Source organism: Pteropus alecto, unplaced genomic scaffold, assembly GCF_000325575.1.
Source record: "Pteropus alecto unplaced genomic scaffold, ASM32557v1 scaffold146, whole genome shotgun sequence".
In the NCBI taxonomy this organism is placed as follows: domain Eukaryota; kingdom Metazoa; phylum Chordata; class Mammalia; order Chiroptera; family Pteropodidae; genus Pteropus; species Pteropus alecto.
In genome coordinates, this window is record NW_006442107.1 from 14,939,529 (window position 1) to 14,962,273 (window position 22,745).

The window sequence follows — 22,745 nt, forward strand, 5'->3', positions numbered from 1 at the left end:
TATCAACGACTGAAACAAATTCAACTACAGGAATTTGTTTTCTTTTCAATCAACAGAAAGGAACTATCTATGACTTAGCATGTACTTAAACACATGGAGTAGTGAAACAATAGTACTTTTTACTAATTTCATCTCATACACACTATTCTACTCCTCTTCTTTTATTTATATTTAATCCATCCCAGTGATGGGAAAGAAGAGAGCTTGGTTAAGAGATCATTTATACTTTTATCTTTACCTTTTTTCTAGCTTTCCTTTCTTGTTTCTTCTGTGTTTGTCTCTAGCTTCTTCTTTCTCTCCTTTTCTCAATTACTTTTTCTTTAATAAAAACTGATCACTTCCTACCTCGGATATTGTCAGTATTGAGAATTTCACCCTTTAAAATATTTTACCAGGTACTATCTTTCATTAATTCTTGGGAATTTCCTATTATTAAGTAATAACTTACGCTTGTGAAATGTTTTATATTTTGAAGGACATGCTTATAGCTTGCTTGCTCTGCATTCAAAGCAACAAAGGAGAAAAGGAAAATATACAAATATGGACATTTTACAAATGTTCAGTGCTATTATGCTTTTGATATTTGTTATCATGGAAATAGTTTCCTTTATTTGCAATTATGGCAAAAAATGTTTGAATAATGACTATAACTCCTTGCTTAAATTTAGAAGACGTCCTGGACATATAAAAACTAGAGAGACTAAATAAATAGCAATGAAAATTACAGAGCATAAGTGGATTTAACAAAATCTAAGTAAGTATACTTTTGAAGAAAGAGTGGTATAACACCAAACTTGTAATAATTTATTGGCTTTTATCCCAATCAGTGCCGATTATTGGCAAATAATTCATTTCAGCCTAGAAAATAATTTTCAAAGACTTTCCTAAATAAAAACACTCCAGTGAATACTGAACATTGAATAAACTTGAATGACAGTGAGGCTCTGCTATTGTTTGGTTAAGTTTTGTCTCTAAAGCTGCCAAGTCAACTTTGTTCTAAGGGGAGAGAAGTTGCATAGATTAGCTCTTAGCTAAAAAATTAAAGTAAATCATCACGTCTTATGAGAAAGCCAGACATCAAACATCAGTAGAAACCATGAGCAAGAAACCAGATTAAGTAATTAATAAAGAAATGTTCTTCTTTAACTTGCTCTGTGCCTATCAAAGCTTCCCCTTCGGAAGCAAGCTGCTAGGGTGATCTGTAAACAAGGCAGGAGGAGGCTTCTGCGCTCTGGGAATTGATGCTTTACGAAGCCACACTGAATTGTTTACATTCAGCTCTTACTGGTCTGTAAGCAAAAGAGTTCATTTTATACTAATCTATGTTCTTTTTACTTCTATTTTTAAATCTCCTAAGACACATACGACCACAATGCCTGAAAGAAGAGCACACTAATGGAAATAAAATATGTTGTAAAAATTATAGATAAAAGTGAACTATTCGTGTTGGATGAGGCTAGCAGTAATATGATGAAAGCAGAAACAAAAGCCCAGATACAATAAATACACTACATAACATGCTGGAGAACTTTGTCCCACCGCTTAATTTAGTATAAGAGCCAAGCAACTCTGGACCAATGCCACTAATAAGATGTCCTCTAAGAAAAGTGGACCATTTTCAAACAACAAAACAAGGAAACGCTGCTCAGTTTTACATCGGTCTGACGACACTAATCATCGCATTCTTCTTACTTCCTTCCCAGTTTTCTTTTACTTGCACATACACTCACACACACATTACCGTAGAACTATAAAAATGCACAACGTTTTAGCCTTTTAAATTAAAAACAGATGAAACTGAAGGTGGGGGAGTTGGAGGGGAACAAGAGAAATCTGTCCAAAAAAAAATGGGGGTGGGGGGGGAGGCGGGGGCGACAGTGAAATTCCACCCAGCAAGTTATGCCACTGCAACAGAAGAAGTAAGAGGAGTTCAGTTTCATAGATTCAATTGTACCTTACCTGGTTTTGTAGTTAAATGCACCAACATGCCCCTAATTCTTCCTCTGAAGTACTACATATGCTGAAAGCTACAGTATTTGACCTTACACATTTCCACAGGAGAAACTCCAAAGTAACCTTTAACTTCAATAAAATGCTGTGTTCATTCTTCCCCTTGTACTCAACACAGAGCAATCTAATACACCTCATCATGTGGTCCGTTACCATGGCAGCAATGAATCCAGCTGCTGAAATACAAAAGACTGACAAAAAGTTGCTTTTTCCCCCTCCACCCACCCTGACAAAGTCAGATTTTTTTTTTTCTGTATGACAAGGCTAATTTGAATATGTTTCTGTTGCTGACTCAACTTTGTGAACAAGAAAACAAAAAAAGAAAAATGAATAGAGGTATTAAGTATAAAAGATCTCTAAAACTTTGAAACCAACTAATGAAACAACTATATGCATATTTAAGTGACCTCTAATCCCTTGAAATACTGATCATTTTGTACTATTTTTGCCAACCAAATATTTTTAAATGCCAGTTACCAACTCTATAGGAAATGCAGCAATAATCTCACAGATCCTTTAAAAATATAAAAAAAATACACTAAATAATTCAGTAAACACAGATACTGAAGACACTACTACATCAGTATATAAAGGGCTAGTCTCAGAGTGTTTTTCTAGAGCAAACTTCTAATTACAGCTCAGAAATGGGAGGTAAATTTTTTTTTTTTTCCCCACCAAAAGCCTGTGTTTAACCATTGTTTAAACAGATTAGGTCTCAGTTCTCTTTAAAATGATCACAGATTTGGATTTGTGTAGATACAGCCTGCTAGAATCAACCAAATTATATTTGGGCTTCTACGTTAAGAGTAAAGGTCTTGCAGTTGGGACAATATCAACTCTGAACAACCCTCGGACCCTCTAAACCAAGGGCTACATAATTAAGATTTAAAGAATCACCTTTAGTTTATTCCTAGTACTCTAAGGAAGGCTGATGGGCATCCTGGGTGACTGGGGCTTCCTCTCATGTCACCCACTGTCCCTCTCTCTCACCTTGGACATCTTTCACAGCTGGTAGACCCTGTCCTTCAGCCAGAGACTGCTTTGTCCCTCAGGTCTTGCATTGTCATCCTGCTGCTTCCACAGCCTTACTTAATCCTCAGATTTAGCTCATATTTCATCATAATTTGTTTACATATCTATCATTTCTCTTTAGACATGAATGAACTCTCCTAGGAAAGGGAACGCTGTCTTATATGTCTTTCTCTACCAAGTAACTAGCAAAGGATTTGGCATAATGTAGGGCTCAGTGGTTATTTCTTAAATGGATAAAGCAGGGAATGAATGTTTCACCTCAGTGCAGTGCAGGGCACCTCCCCTGCATTCGCAGCTTTACCTGCTGTGGTTAAACTCTTAAGGGATCCGCACAGGCGTTTCCTTAGTATTCCACACCGCGAAGGGAGGCGAGGAGCACTTCCGGGCAACCGTGAAGTTACACGGACATGGGTTTGAAACTGGACTCGCATCCCAATTAGTGTTGTGATCTTGGATAGATTATTGAAGCTCAGTTGTTTTTCTCTAAAATTCCTACTTTAGAGTTGTGAAAAAGTATTAAATGAGAAAATACCAGGGACTGAGCTGGAAACATACTAAGTGCTCAATAAGTTATTGCTAGTATTATTTACTAAAAATGTTTATGAATTTTGAACAAGAGGGACAATGAATAACCTCACTGACATTTAACTTTCCCTTGCTGATAAAACTGTCTTTTTCAATGAGATACAGATGACTCATTTATAACATGAGTTTGGGTAATGACACCACATAAATACAATGACCATTTCAGGTAAAGAGCAAGGGTTGTTTGCTCCTATCTAGAAACTAGGGGGACTGACAAGTCAAAAGGTTACACATATTCCCAGAGCAAAATGAACTGTAGGAAGAGTGTTAAAGTTGGTAGTTGATTTAAGAAAAATTTAAAGATAAGAGAAAAATACACTATGTAAAGCAGTTCATTTTGATATTTATATTGGATTCTCAAGAAATGGTCTATAGGTTATTTACTGATTTTTTTTTTTTCAAATTAAAATGGGGTAGAAAGCATTTTCATTATAAAGAGCTTCAGAATAAAAAACTGTTCATCCAGATTGCATTTTTGACAATTTACTGACGTTGTGCTAACAGTAACCTTTAAAAGGTCACCTTGATCTGTAACAAGAGCTGTAAACTGCTCACTAATACTTTTAGCTGCTTTTCTCCACAGTCATCTAACTCAGGAAATTACCTGCCACCAAAGCCAATTGCATAGGAAAATTAGCATTAAAATCCCTTTGAAGACTTAGAGCGGGAAGCAGCAGCCAGGGGTTAAAAAACAAAACAAAACTGTGGCAAGGAAAAAATTTTCATCGCAGGACGTTGCCAGAAAAAAATGAATGCCGCGCTTTGCAAGATTTCTCTATCATTAAAAAAAAAAAAAGCCCTACAACAAATCAGTTGATATTATTAAAATAGCTTTGGCGCTGCGGTAACTCTGAAAAATCCTTGTGTTGTGACTCATGATGACAGTCCCATAAAGGGTGTAAGTAAGGCAGAAAGGGCAAGAGGCACATGTGCTGGAAAATCAGCACCCCCATCCCTCTTCAGGACAGCTGATGAAGGAAAGACTAATAAAACCACAATTTGAATAATTCATAACTATTCTCATGTGTGGCTGGTGGAATAGCGACTCTTATTGCTTCCCTTAATTTCTTTAGGAGTCTTTACCTTGTGCCTTTTTTCTCCTACAGATTGATTACGTTTCTAATTGTTAATGTAGACTGCTATGAGAGAGTTTAACATGGTTAGCAAACATCTTTTGTCAGGTTTTAAAGTAATTTGTTTGATTCTCTTAAGCATCAGGAAATATGATGTCAGTGTGTTTGGTTTCCCAAAGTTTTAAATCCCCTTTTGCAAATGTTCAGATTAATTTCTCGCTCAGTGTGAACAAACTTTGTAACATAATCTGTGCTGGTGTGACCCACTTAATTTCATATGAAGAATCCAATCACCTAGGGAGAAACAGTTTTTGAGACATAATGTTTCAGAAAGTACCCCAGGAAGTCAATTTGCCTATCCCTGGACCCATAGGGAGGGGAGGGAATCTACAAGGTTATTTGCTTCTCTGCTCTCTCTTCAGAAGTGAGGGCACCTAATTTCCTACAAACTCAAAGTAACAGCATGGGCTGAGAATTCAGGAGCTTGAATCAGGCAGGATGGCTACAAAACAAACAAACAAACAAATCCCAAGACAAAACAAAAAACAAACAACCCCCCCGCCCCAAACCCTAACTGGCTGCTAACGTTAATACAATTTAAAAAAGACATTTAGAACCTCCATAAATGCAATTTTTAGAGTTACTTTAAAAAATTATTACTTCTTTTATAATAGCACAAAGTGTTTTATTTTTAGGGCATTGTTTTAAATCAAACAAGAAAACCTGTTAACAGCAACGACAACAAAAAAGAACGATTCTTGCAAGAATGTGATTTCTTGAGCTGCTTTTAGCAGCTGACCTAAAAAAATATTAATCGCATTAGTATCTTTGATTCATGATAATTTCTTATGAAAGAACAAGGCTGTTATAATCTATCTCAATTTATATAACTCAGTATCAAGACAGACTATTTTACACTTAAGATGTTTTTTAAAAAATGCACTCCTCTTTTGAATTGTATTAATGGTGCTCTAAATAATAAGGGTTTCTTTGTGTTTTTCTACTGTTGACACATCACAGAAAATAGCTGTTTTTAAATAGCACTGTGAAATCGATGGCTACATATCCTATAGATAACTTATTGTGAACCCTGAATTATTTTGCCCTACTCGCTCAAGGAAATTTATTCACAAATATCTGTTTATGCATTTTTTACCCCTTTAAAATTCATTATTATACAGTTATTCTGGATTTTTTCTTAGTGAAAAGCATAGTTGGGTTTTTAAACTTAACATTAGAAAGTTATACTTCTTGCTTTTTCTCACTAAAAGTTAATATCACATGTCCAGTTGAAAAATAAAAAAAATTATGAAATAACATTAAAAGCACACATGATTCGACTATCAGAGATAACCAATATTTACATTTTGATATATTTTTTCAATGTATATATTAAAACCCTTGGGTAATTTTGAATATTACTTTCTTTTAATGAAAGATATATAAATAAATACAGTATGGTATTATATATTCTTTGGAAATATCTTTTAATGGTTGCATAAGATTCTACTATTTGAATATATCATAATTTATTTAACCATCTCTTATTATTAAATATATTTAGGCTTTTCTAGGTTTCTTTTTATAAGCAATATACCTTTGTATATAAAGTTTTGGTAATATCCTGGGTTATTTCCTTTGAATAGATTACTGTGGGGGAGGGAGGTTGTTGAGTTTAAGTCAGAAAATCTAAGCACAGAATTTTAGAATTGGCAGGATCCGTACCCATAATTTAGTATAATACTTTCTCTTACTGATGAGGAAACTGAGGCTCAATGAGGTGAAATAACTGGCTCAAAGTTCTGCCATGATTTCTTCTAGCGCTGGACCAGAAACTGGGGTTCTTTGTGAGTTCACTTTGCTTTCTGTAATTTCACCATGCTGACTCTAAATGGCAGTTCATCTCAGAGAGCCTCCTTCCCTGATCCAGTTTGGTGTTATCTGTGAAACTTCACTAATGTGCTCTAGAGTCCAAGGCAGGAATGGGAGTTCCTTGGAGGTGGGTAATGCTAGCTCTCTCGTCAGGGACAATTCACATGGTAGGATCTCTAAAGCTACCTTCCACCAATAGCAAAACAGAGTGGATACTGAGAAGCAGCAAATATACTCCTGGGCCAAAATTTGTCCCGAAGAGAAAAAGATTCCAAGAGAGTTGAGAGGTCAGGATGCTCATAAAGTTAGAGTTTAAACTGCTATCAAATTAGGCAGAGCTTTGTGATGGGCTCTGAGTTCTTTTATGGCCTTGTATTCTGTCAGGAAAATGGAAGATCTGTGTGATTTCAGTGTCTGACTGCAGTGTCAGATTGTCACAGGTCTTCCTCTGTGACAATCCCATATCCTGTAAACCCGGGTGTCTTTGCATAGCCATAATGATATCTTCATTTGAAAGGATATATTTTTTTCTGGTCTAGAGGGAAAAGAGAAGGACATCTCCGAAAATCAAGTCTGCCTGTGAAGTCAAGGCAACAAGCAGATTCCTGGACCTCACTCTTGAAAGAATTCATTTTTTTAGTCTGAATACACAGTATTTAGAGATTTTTTTTTTTGTCTGTTCCGTGTGGCTTATGTTAATTCAATAACTTTTAATTAAGTGCCTTCTAAAAGCACATACTGTATAAGATGTAGGCAAGAAATATAAATGGCCTATATCCTAGATGGGGAGATAAGACTATGGATAACAAAAATATAGCTGTAGATATATAAAAAAATATATAAAATTAATTGACTTGACAGTACACAGAGAATTAGGCAGAACATTAAGGGGAAAAAGCACGGATTCAGTGTGCAAAAAGCTTGGAAAGCATTTGCTGTTGGGATATTAGGTGTGTTTCCCCAGATTTTTACTTTGTGTTCAGGGACTTGGAATATAACAGTACAGGAAACATTCTAAAGGCCTATGGAGGGATGCTATGTACCATAAGAACATATTCAGTGACAGAGTAGATGTAGGACTGATAGAGGCTACTGAATTTCTCCCTTCCTTTGTAATGTGTCCCTGGGAAAAAACAAGTAATTAAGTAGGCAGTGGCAAGTTGATGGGGGGGAGGGTGGACAGTAACTGCCTATGAAACAATATGTGTATATATCACAGGAAATGAGATGAAGAGACCAGAAAGCAAACGCAATGTCATGCACCCAGTAGGCACTCAGTAAAAGTTAATTATTAATGACAATTATGATAAAAACTTTTGTATCAGAAAATGAAGCAAGTTAGAAAAATTAAGGCAGGACTGTAGAAGAATAAATTATTGTGGAAAAACACCGATTAAAAAACAATAGAATAGAAGGTGATTTAGGGGGAAAGAAAAAATAGAAGCATATGTGGTTCAAGAGAACACATAGCAAAATTATCCAGAAAGGGTAATAGAAAAAGAATCCTGAAGAAATACACACTATTGAGAAAACTGTTTGAATCAACTGAGACAAATAACAAACTAATATTTAAAATTTTATTCTATATACTTAAATGATTTCCACTATTAGAATGAATGAGAAAGGTTCATGTGGTAAACACATTTTATATAAACTGATCCATAATATAAAGGTATTGGGCACTTTGGACCTTTCTGGATGTCTGTGGTGGTAAATACTCCCTTGGCAGGGACCATCTGCATTTCAGAGGGTCACTTTGAACTGGGTAGTTCACTGGAGTCTACCTGGGCAGTATTATCTGAGCTCTACACTTCCCACTGGTCAATTCTTCATCAGGCCATTGCATTCCGTTTATAGCCCCACAGTGACATTTCAAATGGAGAAATTGGAAAAAACCATTATACGATGGTGAGTAATACACAGGAAGGGAAGTGGCATAGAAGCCTGTGAAGAAGGCACTTAAGCATTTGAAAGGATAGCTGCACTTAAATAATGATGAGCAGGTGTTCTTTTTTTTTTTTTAACTGAAGGCACCACAGTATGCCTTTGCCAGGTGAGACATTAGGACAGAACTCCTGCTATCCTATCAAAATTATGGCTTACAATTAATACAGGGCAGAAAAGGATTAGCATTCTATGGTTTTATCAGAGATAAAAAGTGTCTTCAGAGGATATTAGCCACTCATATTCATTATATGACAAGATATTTTATATCCCATTGCATTCTGTTTACAGCCTCACAGTGACATGTGAAATGGAGAAACTTATGTGTTTATATGCTCCTATCCACACACACTGAGCAGAAACCCTAAGTTACACATTAGTTCCTGTGGTTTGGCTGCCCACTCATATTGTCATATTTGTAGCAATAATATCCAAAGTATTAAACACAGACATTATTTGTTTGATCTATTTTAGGTTCGGGATATCTTTAGTATAAACACTGTCGATCAATTAAAGAATAAAAGTAAGCAAAAATATTTTATATTCACTGTAATCCCACCAACCACAGTTAACATTTTTTTGTATTTACTTATACATACCTGTTTCTATGTAAATATGTAGCTTGACTTTAAAACGATTTGTTACTTTTTAAACTGCAGCCTTTTCCATATTCTAAGGGAGGCTACAGGCTTTATGACTATCTTTGAGATTGCTCTTTTTTTTTTTTTTTGAGTAAACCTTAATGGGTCTACTGCTTATATAACGCCTAGCCTGGAACACAGTGATGGAAAGAAGAGAAACTAAGCCACTCAAAAATGCTGTGCTGATTACGGGTTGAATAGCTGGAAGATTATGAGTTATTAACTGGAATGGGGACAGGTCCAGGAACTAGATCTGGAGAGAATGGGCATTAAAGTTCTGAACATGAGGAGCAAGATCCAGGTCAAAGGGAACGCTAACCTGTGGGGGAGGCAGGTTCTAAAACATGGTGGCCCAGGAGAAGAGAGCCAATATGGGACCCCTTCTGAAGGATATGTCTAAGGAATAATAATGCTGATAACTAATTTTTAATATTATGACTTGTATTATCTGTCTGTTGCTAAGATTTTAGAAAAGCCTTGAGAACTGTTCTTAACTTCGCGGTGAATAATTCGGTCTGTGTCTATGCTTGGAATGGGGTATCAGGAAAAAACATCCTCTCGAAGGTGATTTGGTGGTATCTCAGAACTCTCTGAGAAAGTGACATTTGAGATGACACCTGTGATGGATAGAGAGGAGGCCTTTCCGGCAAGGGGAAGAGCACATGGGGGGGAGCACCTGATGTGTTCCAGGAATGCGTGAAGACGGGTGTTTGGAGTGCTGTCAGTGAAGGGCAGGGGTCATGGCATTAAAACGCTGCCAGGGACCAGGGCTTCGTAGGCCATATTGGAGATTCTGAAACGTATTCTAAGTGCAGTTGGAAAGCTTTGGAAGGATTGAAAACATAACAGTAACATAATCTACCTTTTATTTTTAAAATAACACCCTGGCTATGTTGTGGAGAATGATGGGAGAGGATCAAGAGTCGATAAAGTAAAACCAGCATGGAAGCCGATTGATGATGATGAACTAAAATGCTGACAATAGAAACAGCGAGAAGTGGACACATTTGACATTTATTTTGGAGGTAGCGTTGATAGGAATCAGTCGTAGACTGAATGTGGCAGGATGAGTAAGAATAGAGTATAAGGAAAAAGCCCCAGCATTCTGAAACAATTGGAGCTGCCATTTACTACAACACAGAAGCTAGATGCGGGAGCTTGTTGAGGGAACGCAATGAGGAGTGAGGCGTGTGTGAAAGTGTTGAACTTGAGATGTCTGTGAGACATTAAGTACAATGTCACTTAGACTGTGTCTATATATACCCAAAGCCCTGAGGATAGGGCTTGGAAGGAAATATACATGTGAGAGTTGCAAGTTCAAAGGGATTTTTTAAAGCCTTGGAAATAAAAGGACATACATAGAGAAGCATGCTTAAGCCCCAAGACAGAATGCCAAGAAAACCTTGTGAGTGTGCCTCTATAGAAGCTAAGACAGGCGACTTTTTCAGGAAGGAAGGGGTGGTCTTTGAGTTGAAAGCTACGGAGAGTTTGAGTAATATGAAAATGGAGATAGGATTCATTGGCTTTGGAATATGAAGATAATGATGACCTTCATAAGAAACTTTTTTATTTTTTCCTGGAAAGGTGAGGGACAGGAAAAGAATGGGAGGTGAGGAATTGGAGTTGGTCTGTGTGGACAATTTTTCTTTTCTTGAGAAAGCTGGATTTGTAGGGGAGAGAAGTGGAGTAGTAACTCAAAGGAAACACAAAATCAAGGGACTGTTTCCCACAAAAGAGACTAGAAAATACATGCTGAGGAGAGTGGTCCACTAAAGGCAGAGAAGCTGGAGATGTGGGAAAAGAAACGGCTGATTGAATGTGCTCAGTCCTTGAGAGAGTAAAAGGGGTGGGATATAGAATACATGTGGAGAGAAACCACCTCCCCTGAAATGAGGGAGGGAGGAGTTGAAGGGTGCAGATAAAGGTATATTTGTACATTTGGGGATGGAAAGTTCCTATCAAATGGCTTCTATCATCTCAGTGAAGTAAGAAGCAAGATTGCCAGTCAGAATGAGGACTGGTTTGATGCAAGTGGAGAAATAATAAACTAGTCATTGGAGAGAAGGAGAGGGAGCTGACTATGGAAATAGTAGGATAGCCATGGAGTGATGTAAGCACATCTGAAGTAGCGATCAGGAGCCTAGCATAATACCAGCATGCTCAGTTGTGTGGTTTTCTTTAACAAAACTCAGCCAAACAGGTACAAGTATAGGTGAGCCAGGTGAGTAGGTTCATCCAGGGCTTAGCTATTACCTGGTGAATGTGATGGGAGGAAAGACGTGCAAGGGAGTTGATGGTACCTAAAAGGGAAGATTGCATTGGAGATGGGCCACACATTCTAAGCCAGCAAGGAGGAAAGTAAAGACAGGAGGAGGTTGTTTGGTAGTGAGAAAGCACTAAGACCAAAAGACCCTGTAATGAACACGAACAATTGCAAATGTAGAGATCAGAGCAGAAGAGTTGGAAGGGTATGTGGTGCTCAGAGAATGGGTATCTTACTTTCTGATTGTGGAAGCAGTTCAGTTTCTGAAGATAAGTAGCTTCAGTGGTCAAAGAAGTAAATAGCTGATGTCAAATGAAGGGATTTTTTTTTTTTTTTTCTGGATATAAGGAAGGTATTGATTAGATCAACCCATAGGTATAATGAAATAATCAAGAATGGAGATACGAGTTGGAGTCGGGATGTGTATGTGACCTATGCAGAACCAATCAATGTCTTTTGGGAGACAGAGTCAAGCTCTTTTTTTCTGTGATATATGGCTGGGTAGGTTATGTATGCTTCGAGGTGCTGGTGGCTTTTTTTTTTTTTTAATCATTGCATTGATAGAGCCTCCTTCCTTATTAATCCAATGCCAGAGGAAAATAGAGCTAAGAAAGGAGAAAGAGCCAAGGTCTTGAGCCTAACTTTGGAATCCCTGAATCTACTCTTTATCTAAATCCTGACAGTCTCCAAGTTAAGCTAACTTGAGTGATTTTTTTTAGTCACTTGCAAACACAAAGCATTAACTAATATGGATGTGTGTGTTTCACAAAAAAGAAAAATATGGAAATGTAACAGATTTGTTATCTACCCAATTTCCATTCCCCCATTTTTCTTTGCTGGCAGAACTGTTGTCCATGCCCCCACCACAGGTCTCAACGAAGGGTCTAAATCAATCACTGTTGTTGCCATCCTTTTGCCAGTGATGCCAATAAAATATGAAGGAAAATCTGTCAAGGGAAATGTAGTAGATTAAGTATTGTGATAGTTAATTTTATGTGTCAACTTGACTCGGCTATGAAGTGCCCAGAAATTTCATTAAACATTATTCTGGATATGTCTGTGAGGATACTTCTGGATGACATTAACATCTGAATGGTAGATTTAGTAAAGCAGATTGCTTGCCCTAATCTGTTGAATGCCTGGATGGAACAAAACACTGAGCAAGATATTATTTGCTCTCAATTCCTGGTGGTCTTTGAGCTGAGACGTCAGTCCTCTCTTGCCTTCAGACTCAGACTGAAACTTACCTCTTCGGCTCCTCTGGTTTTTGGGCCTTTGGACTACAGATCTAGGGGCTTCTCAGCCTCGGTAACTGTGTAAATCAATTCCTCATAATAAATCTCTTTCTTTATACATCCTTTTGGTTCAGTTTCTCTGGAGAAGTCTGACTAATATAAGCAGTGCCCTTCAAAAATTCATGTTCATCAAGAAACTCAGAATGTGGCTTTATTTGGAAATAGAGTCTTTGTGGATGTAATTACCTAAGGACTGAGATGAGATCATACTGAATCAGGGTGGGCCCTAAATCCAATGACTGGTACCCTTGTAAGAAGAGGAGAAGGCCTGGACAGAGGCACACACACACAGAGAAGGCTATGTAAAGATGGAGGCAAAAGTTGGAGTGATGCAGCTACAGGCCAAGGAGGCCAACGATTGCTGGAGCCACCACAAGTTAAGAAGAGGCAAGGAAGGATTCCTCCCTAAGGCCTTCAGAGGGAGCACGGACCTGCCAACATTTTGATTTCTGACTTCTCTCCTCCAGAACTATGCGAGAATACGTTTCTGTTCTTTTTAGTCAACAAGTTTATGGTAATTTGTTACGGCAGCCCTGGGAAACTATTATATAGGGTTTATGGGAAGTTCTCTTCACTCAAACAAGAGACACAGAGAGAAACCAAAAAGCCGGTGGATTTTCTCTCCTGCTTATATATATGCAGGGAAGAGATCACACAAATGATTTTCTGATGAGTAGTGACATTTTTCTCATTTAAATAAGAAACCATCCTTTTTCCAAGCACTGAAATGTATATCTTGTCTGGGTTACTTCAAATTTCCCTTTTGATGGGCATGGGAAGGTGAAGTATTGGCAGTACACGAGGATGGGGTCTGACCTCAGAATTACTTTCCAGTGCTGACATTTCTTTGATGTTCTGTTTTTCTCCTTAAAAATTCATGCTAATTTTGCTTTCAACTCGATAGTATATTTGTTACTGTTTTTATAAAAATGTAACGTCCCCCTTCCCCTTTATTTGAGTAAAACATTTTAACAAGGAACGATATTTCTTCCTGGGACGTCGGAAGCCCAGGCGTACAGCCGAGTAGCCCAATTAGAACAGAACAGCATTATAAAGATGCACTTTGAGTTGTTGGTGTTTTCTTCAGAAAGTATAAGATATTTTTTATTTTATGGGTTAATTTCACCATCTAGCTAAAAGTCCTCTTACTATCCATGCTTCCTTTGCTTCTCTATTGCTTTTTAAAACAATGGCCTTTCAAAATGGAGAGAAATGTTTGGAATCCGTAAAAACTATCAAACAATGAAGTAAACACTAAAATATTTTTTTAAAAACACTGAATAATCACAATCATAAACATTTGGAAAAAGCTGTTTGAGAGTGTGAGTCCTAGACGCTTCGTTCTATATTCTGTAAATATTATATCAAAGATACTAAGATCCAGTCCCTTTGCTTCTCCATTCCTTCTCTGGACCACTATCAGACCATAGAGAAGGACATTACGCTAAATGCTAATTCTTATTTTTCTGATTTAATGAGCTACTTCTGAGAAAGCTACTGTTTCACCAGCTCATTGGAAACATCTGGGTTGGCTAGGGCAGAATTAAGGCTTGGGTCACCCAGCTGAAACTAATGTCAGTATTTCAGTTGTTCATTTATGTTCTTCGGACTCGTAGACATGCCTCCACTGGTTACTAGGCAACCACAGTTTACAATGGTTAGTACACATTAAGCATGAACTCTTTGTGTATGAAAGGGATCTGAATATTTTAATGAGAAGGCAATCAAGAGCTGACCTAGACTATTATCTTTGTTATTAGGTGAGGCAAAACATGAGGGCCTTAAGCATCTTTCAGAAAAGAGATTAATAATATTCTACTGAAAAGCGTTTGTGCTTACAGGTGACAATCCTACATACAACAGTCTCAGAACTGGATGATATGGAAAATCTCAGGGTCCTTTTTATTAGATAGAGGAATTCTTGTTAAGAACTGAGTTTAGGACACAGAACTACTGGCCCTGCTTCTTAGGCCCTTTCACTCTTTGTGTTGTAAGAAGGGAGAATCCAAGGGAGCAGCTATCCTCAACCTTTTGGCACTAGGGACTGGCGCTCCTATGAGAATCTAACGTCTGATGATCTGAGGTGGAGCTGAGGTGGTGATGCTAGCACTGGGGATTGGCTACAAATACAGATGAAGCTTCGCTCGCTGGCCTGCCACTCACCTCTTGCATACTGTGTGGCCTGGTTCCTATCAGGCAATGGACAGGTCGGAACTGGTCTGTGCCCTGGGGGCAGGGGGGGACTCATACAAGAGAGAATGAGAAGGTTTTTATACTAGAGTAATTTCACCCTTATGCTTAATATCTGCAAATGTTTCTTGCCAAAGGAGAATTCGAGATGCTGTGGGAATGTGCCAGGGATTTAAGTGTGGCATGCTATCTCACTTGTGGTGGCACCCTTGATGGTGGAGAAGGTATATCAACTGAAGGGAACTAAATCTATGGCAGTATAAAATGAGGGTCTGGTGAGCTGAGGCTATGAGATGCTCATTTGCTGTGGCTGAATGGGAAGAATGTAGCCTTCTCTGGAATGTAGTGAGGATTTTTTCTCTCCAAGCGTGCCTTTTGTAGATGCTACTGCCCTGGGAAGAAATTCAACTTCAGAAGGGAAACCATGTGATACTGGAATTGCTTATATATATTAGGAAGGAATAGTATAATAATTAAGACCTGTTCTTAGAAAAAGACAGCTACCTTACTTATCCATGCAACTAGAATTAGAAGAAAAAATATATGTATTTATCTGAGTCTGAAAGCATTTTATAAACACAAATAACCACAGTAAAATTTCTAGTCCACTGTTACAGAATTGTTAGGAATTAAAAGAACAGAGAGCTACATTATTCACTTGCTTTGATAATTTGAAACTATCAGATTCAAAGTTTAAGATTTTGCTAAAATGAACTATACATATTTAAAAATCAGGTTTTAGAAGTTACAAAAATCAATTGACGGTTAAAATACAAGCTAAAACAATAAACTGTCGGGTTTTGATAGAAAAACATTGCTCCATCCATTCTTGTGATGATCATAGCTTTAAAAATCATACTTATGTAAAGATAAGCAGCATGATGCAAATTCTTCTGGAGAAATAAAGGAGCAATTGACTAACAAAAGACAACTCAACAAGGCAGGGACATAACCTGGGAATGTGAATGGAATTCTTATTTTTCCTAAGATATACACTTATCTTACTTAAAGACAGACACAACAGTGTATATAGGCTAGTCATATTTTCAAAAATTCTTTTTCATTTCTGGAATGTTAACAAGTTATTCTTAAGTAGACCAAAGACATAGAAAGGTATCTTTGTAAGACAGTAGTAGACCAAAGACATAGAAAGGTATCTTTTTGCTTCAATACATCAAAATTTATGGAATACACTGTTTTATATATTTTTTCAAAGAAGTGAATTCATATGTCATAACCACTTTTAGTTGCCATTTTTAGCAACACATTATGCCTGTCATCACCTGGACTATTATGGTATTCCTATTAAAAGGCAGTTTAGGGCTTTTGTGCTGGGTTTTTTTCCTCTCTCTCCTCTCTCTCTCTCTCTCTCTCTCTCTCACACACACACACACACACACACACACACTCACACACTCACACACTCACTCACTCACTCACTCACTCACTCACTTACTCATAGTCATGCACACAAGAGAGTAAGCAGGATGAGGGCCAGGAAGACATTTCTGGTTTTGTTCAGCCATACGTCTAGCACCTAGCAAAGCTCCAGACATTCATTTAACTCTCAATAAGTACTTGATGAATAGTAAATATAGTTCTATATATTATAAATAAAAACCAAAATCAATCTTATTCTCTCAGTCTTTTCTCCATAGACTCAAAACTTCTTTTGGGGGTGGGGGGGTGGGGTGGGAAATCAAGAATATAGGAATATTGGCTCATTTATTGTATGGTAGAAAGTGGCTAGGTGGTAAGAGTCTCAGTTTTTAGTTGTGGCTTTGTTGCTAATTATTGGGGTAGTACTTAACCTCTCTGGGTCTCAACTTCCTCAAATGTAAAATTAGGAGTTTGCCATGGTCTGAATGTTTGTGTTCCCCCCAAATTTATATGTTGAAATCCTAATGCCAAATATGACAATATGGGAGGTGGGGCCTTTGGTTATGGAAATGCTTTGGTTTGGAAATGCTTAGGTTATGAGAGTGGAGCCATTATGAATAGGATTAGTGTTTTATAAAAGAGACCCCACAGAGCTCCTAGTCCCTTCTACCAGCAACGAACCAGGAAGAAGGCTCAGACCAGAGCACGACCAGGCTGGCACCTTGATCTTATACTTCCAGCCTCCAGAACTGTAAGAGATAAATTTCTGTTGTTTATATGCCACCCAGTCTGTGGTATTTTGTTATAGCAGCCTGAATGGACTAAGATGAGGGTCTAGGAGAGACTTCCAGAAATGTTCCTTCTGATGCTTAAATTCTGTAAAGTCCAAGACCTAATCTGTGGTAAAATTAACTAGGGTATCACTTGGAATAGTTATACCTTATTTATCTCAGGCTCCCAGGTGCCTAGCACAGAGCCAGGGAATATAAGAGACATATAATATACATTTAAAGAACAAATGAATGAATGATCATTATAGGTATAAATGTGGCCTATGCATCATTAGGATTTTTCACAAAAGGAAGGAATCCTTCTCTATGGATACTGGTTTTTGCAATTAAAATGAAGTTAGAAGAGGGTTTTTTGAAAATTTTGAGTTTTATTCATGTCAATTATTATCCTTATATGTAGTACTTGAATAGTGTGATTAAAAAAATTTCACGGCACATTTATGTGCTCTCTTAAAAAGTGTTAATTGTATTGCTATGTCTAGGGAAATTCTTATTTTGCATTCTAAACAAACTCTTTCGTAATTAGTCATAAATATTCATTTCATAAATATTCTTAAAGAGAAAAAAAGAGAGACCAAATCCTTGCTTTCAAAAGCTCCTACCCCTAGTGGTGATTCTGGATAACATGCAGCCTTAATATCCTATCAGTCTACAGTTTTGGACATCATCATTTTCAGGCATATGCTCACATTAATAAATGAGGTGCATAAATAGGTCTCAGATCCACAAGGTGCTACATCTTTTAAACTCTTTTTGCACAGGAATACTGCTAATTTTAGCATCAACCTAAACATAAAACTTATTTGCCAATAAAAAAAAAGATCTGTAGACTTATAAATAGCTTACTCCTCAGGAAATACTTTAAATGGAAAAAATCTCGCATTGTCTCACACACGTATTCTTATAGGATTAAGTTGGAAAGCTCTTTCAGAGCTGCAGTGAAAATATATGGCTTAACATTCTTGTTCTGCCACTTACCAGAAACACGACACTGGCAAGTTACCTAAACTCTTGGAACCCTAGTTTTCTTATCTAAATAAGGAGAGAAATAATAGCTAATAGGAAGGATTCTTATGAAAATTAAATAAGATAACGGTCATGGAGCAACTTCTTTGGTGCTTGGCACAGAGTGGCACAGATCCTCTCTGAAAGGTCCCTTTTTCTCTAATGGAGCTCTCTTTTTGCTTGTAATGACTGGGTGAAATGTTAAAATCTTCATCACACTGGAACCACTCAAGCATACCTAAAAACATGACCCTCCATACTTCATCTAACACCAAAAAGGAGACTATTTTGAACGTGTTACAGGAGATTCAAAGATAAAACACTTGGTGTTTGCCATTGATGAAAGTTTCAGAGGACAGACAGATACCATGAGAAATTCCAACGTGAGCCTGTGAGTGACTAAATGAGATTACTTTTCTTTCTGTTGTCTACAATAGGAGCCAATCTAGAAATGGCCCAAAGGGCTATGTGAATTCAGAGACAGAACTGATAACTGTTGACTCAGGAGGGGTTTATCAGTGACTTCACTGTAACGGTAACAGCAACAGCTGTGACGGATCTTGAACGATAACTAGGATGTTGCAAGCCACTGAAGAGTTCATGTGTGCTTGTGGGAAGAGTGGAGTCAGAAGAAGCAGCATGAGCAAAAGTAAAGGCACAGAGCATGGCTGAGAGAAGGCAGGTCATTCTCAGGTTAGCAAAGGTCAACTGATGAGCAGCAAAGGTGGGCAGTGAGACTCAAGAGGTTTATTGTGCCTATATTATGACATGCTAAGGAATACAAGACACAGAATATGCTCTGTAGTTGATGGGGCAGCAAACACTGGCTTTCAGACAGAAGTGGGTGGGAGTAATTAGGTCATGTTGGCTACTGTTTGTTAGTCATCTATTACGTACCTAGAACTTTACTTGGTTGTTTTAGTTGTTTTATGAACATTATTTTCTAGTCCTCACAACAAATTAGACATGCCTTTTCATGTGGTAAATCTGAGGCTCAGAGAGTTTAAGTAACTTGCTGCTCAAGATTATACATTTTTAAATTAAGCAAATCGCATGAAAGAAGCAATAGGATACTTAAAATATTAATTTCAGAGCACACCATTAAAGAATGGAAATGATGAGATCTGAATGTAAATTAGGAAGTTGATATAAGCACTCATGCTTTAAAAGGAAAATCGAGTAGAAACAATGACAGGAGAAAATCTGTGTTCAAAGCAAGGCAATTCAAGGTTTGGGCAAGTTTTCTTAATACGGGTATATTCTGAAATGACTTGAGTTTGTTAATAATAAGCAATGTTGCTTCTGTGTTTTAAAATTATTTTATGACTATATTACATGAGAGACAGTAGAGCAAAATAATTAAGCTCTCAGGCTCTGAAAACAGACTTGAATTTTCACCTCATGTTATTTAACCTCGGGTAGATCATTTAATTTTTCTGGCTCTAGTTTTCCTCATCTTTAAGAAAGGAGATTATTATTACCTATGTTATGGGGTTGTTTAAGCATGAAATGAAGCGTATACGTATACAGAACAGTGTTTGGCATAAAGGAGGAACTCAGTAAGTATCAGCCAGTGTTGCTCTGTGCCTTTGTCTTTATTTGCTAATTTTTTATTTAGACATTATCTGTAGTGTGCCAAGCACTGGGCTATTTTCCAGGGATACAAAGATGGATAACAGATGATTTCTGCCTTTAAACACATTTGATTTTTCCCACACTATAATCTGTGATTCAGCAGAAGTACTACTGACTGCATCTTGGTTAAAGCACTTTCCTGAACTATCTGGGCACTGGTGATGTAAAACCTCTATTCATAATGTTGCTCATTTGTGTAAGAACTGATTCCTCCATCCCTCCCTCCCCCTCCTCCAAGATGACGTTAAGATATGTTTAGCCTGGTTATCTATGAAAGGCGTTCCCCTTGACCCACCAGGCAATATTATAAAGTTAGCGAGATTATTTCGGTAGCCTCCTCCTAACTTGTGTGTACCAAACCCTCAGAAGTTGAGTTTTTGCACTGCTGGCCCAGGATTCTCTTCCTTGCTAATTCACTTCCCTCACCTATGATGTAATATCCATTATGAATGGATGCATTTCTCTCCCCAAGAGTATTTTATTTTAAACATGACTATAAAGCCTCACTTCCAGAAACTGGAGAGAAATGTTAATGACTAGAATTTTCAGTGCTGTACCAAACCAAGGAAGATGTGTTTTGAGAACATCAGTTATTCACTGCATCTTAAACCATACTGTAAAGTTACTCATCCCTGTGTCTCCCAATTTTAGGTTATGAAGGGGCGTCCAAAAGTAATTTTGCTCCTGATAGTATTTTCACTTTATTTGAAAGGATTCGCAAGCAGGTACTGCATTGGTTGAATAGACAAAAATTGTTGGTAGGGAGGCAACATGTCCCTTCGAGAGTACTCACAATACATTAAAATGGGCAGATGAGCAGTCATGACAACCTCTGAGAAAAGATTGAAAAGGGAAATGTCTACATAAATAAATGAGAAGGAAATGAAAACAGCAAGGCACTTGCATTTAAAATAACCAAGTAAAGTGACAAAATGATTCAGTGAAAAGCTAGTTTAATACCAAGGAAGCCTTTTAGAGTGAGTGGGATTGTTGGTGAATTGTTTACTTGTCAAAAAAGACAGACATTAGCATCCTGATCACTTTGCTTTCCAATACAGTCAGTATTTATTATAGGAAATGTGAAATGTTCAGATCATAAGGCATCGAATAGCAAACAACCATTACTGAAAGAGAAAGGTCAGATCCATAATAAAATAGATCTGAAGTTCTAGATTTAAATGTGAATGCAGGAATGAGACTGATACTCTAAGAAGCGGTTCTTTTATCATACATATAGAAGCTTGTGAAATGTGAATATTAAAAAAGTAAAAATCATATTTACTATGTAGCTGAGAATTTAAAAATCTTCCTATTAATTTGACATGCAAGATAGAAATATCAACAATGATCTTATTAACAGCAACAAATTAACACTATGACATTGTAGAGCTTAGAATATGGCTTTAAATATATTAAGCTAATTTTTTTTTCAGTGTAAAAAACCCCATTTTACATTTAACTTTAAATTCATTTCCTGAGAATCATTTATTTTCCTTGAGAGAAGCAAGTGATCCCTGTTCGCTTTTCTTCCGATAATTTTGGAAGAAATTAATGAAGTCCTGATTGGTTAGTTAGGATCTAACCAGGAAAAGAGAAAACACTTAAATATTGAAAACAGATGGAATTTAATCCAGGGAAATGATTACACAGATAATAAAGGAATTGAGACGCTAAACTGGGGATAGTGAATCAAACTGGAGATTAGCAGCAGCAGAGAGTTAAAGGCATCCACAAGTCTCAAGGGACAAAGGGAAGAGGTGATATTACTGCAGCCCAGAGTTCAAAGTTGCTGGGGAAGCTAGAGGTGAAAGGTAAAAGGAGCTGGATTTGGGGGCCAGAAAACCCAGCCAATAGGAGTCACACTATCATGGAACCAGCAGAGTAGAAACAGGGCAAGGAATGCAGGGTAAAGGTAAAAAGAGGTACAGAGTGGCACAACAGGAAAATAGAACGTTAAGTAAATAAGTTTTCCATTTTCATTTTCTTCACCCAAGTAATGTCACGCTAGACAAACTGATTTACTGATATTTTTAAAGGGAACCAAGTTTAGTTCCTGAGAACTGCATCCAACCAACGTCTTGTAAATAAATGAAATCGCCATTTTTGTTCCGCATACAATCCCAATAAACCAAATTTATAAACCCTTAAGAGTATGAGAAATTATCCACATTCATTTTGAAGTTAACCAAAAGTATAAAGAAAGTATCACTGTTCTTTTGGATTAGATTTAGACAATGATCAATGCTCTGTGTTCTACTCAGAATTGTGAACAGAGGTATATTCTGACATTCTAGAAATCATCATTCTTCAAAGCGGATAATAAAGCCATACTTTGAAAACTAGACTCAAGGGGAGGTGGAAAGATACACAATTTCCTCAAACAGACCACCACTCTATTCCTCCGTTTTGCTGTGAAATTACAACGGCATATTGCGAACTAATTGTAAAGCAACAATTTGTAGGCTCGTGTCTTTTGCAGCATGGAAGAGTAATTATGTATGATGATAGAAAAATATTTATCCATCCATTTTATGACCAGGTAAAACAAAACTTAATATATGTGAGCATGTGTGTGCTCTTAATTGTACTCAGGAGTTAGAAACTGCACCTAACCTAAACCATGCCCTCTTTTAATTTAAGCATTATAAAACCTCCCCATGAGCAGCCTCTGAAAAGTTAGCCTTTTCTCACACACAGACTGTTAATAATTAAACTGTCATTACCACCATGAAAATTTCCTCTAGTTTATGCCATTAAAACAGGGTTTTGTCTCGTTTTGGCTAACTACCCAGAAATTAAATGCATTAATATATTTTAAAAATTAGATGGCCGTAGAATGAAGTACTAGAGCATTTGTTTGATAGAAACCAGGAAGCAATGTTGAGGCCATCGCTACATCTCACGCCTCATACTTCAGATGGTTTCTGATAATAATAAAAAATAAACAAAGGCACAGAAACTAAGTCTTTCACTCTCTGGCACCTCACTAAGTACAAAACGTAGATAATATTTAACCCATTTTCTTTTCA

General features: G+C 37.2%; 1 protein-coding gene across 14 annotated transcripts in view; it reads right to left on the reverse strand.

Annotated features, from left to right (window-relative positions):
• Positions 1-22,745, reverse strand: part of DTNA (dystrobrevin alpha) — a 342,095-nt gene that overhangs the window by 157,405 nt on the left and 161,945 nt on the right. The window contains exon 1 of one of the 14 annotated variants that reach the window (XM_025038602.1): positions 1,960-2,152. The exons of 12 other annotated variants lie outside the window; for them this stretch is intronic. The gene's annotated coding sequence lies outside the window, so the exon portion shown is untranslated. Of the gene's footprint in view, positions 1-1,959; positions 2,153-22,745 lie in introns of those variants that run through there. One more of the 14 variants, XM_006919984.3, reaches the window with a different exon arrangement.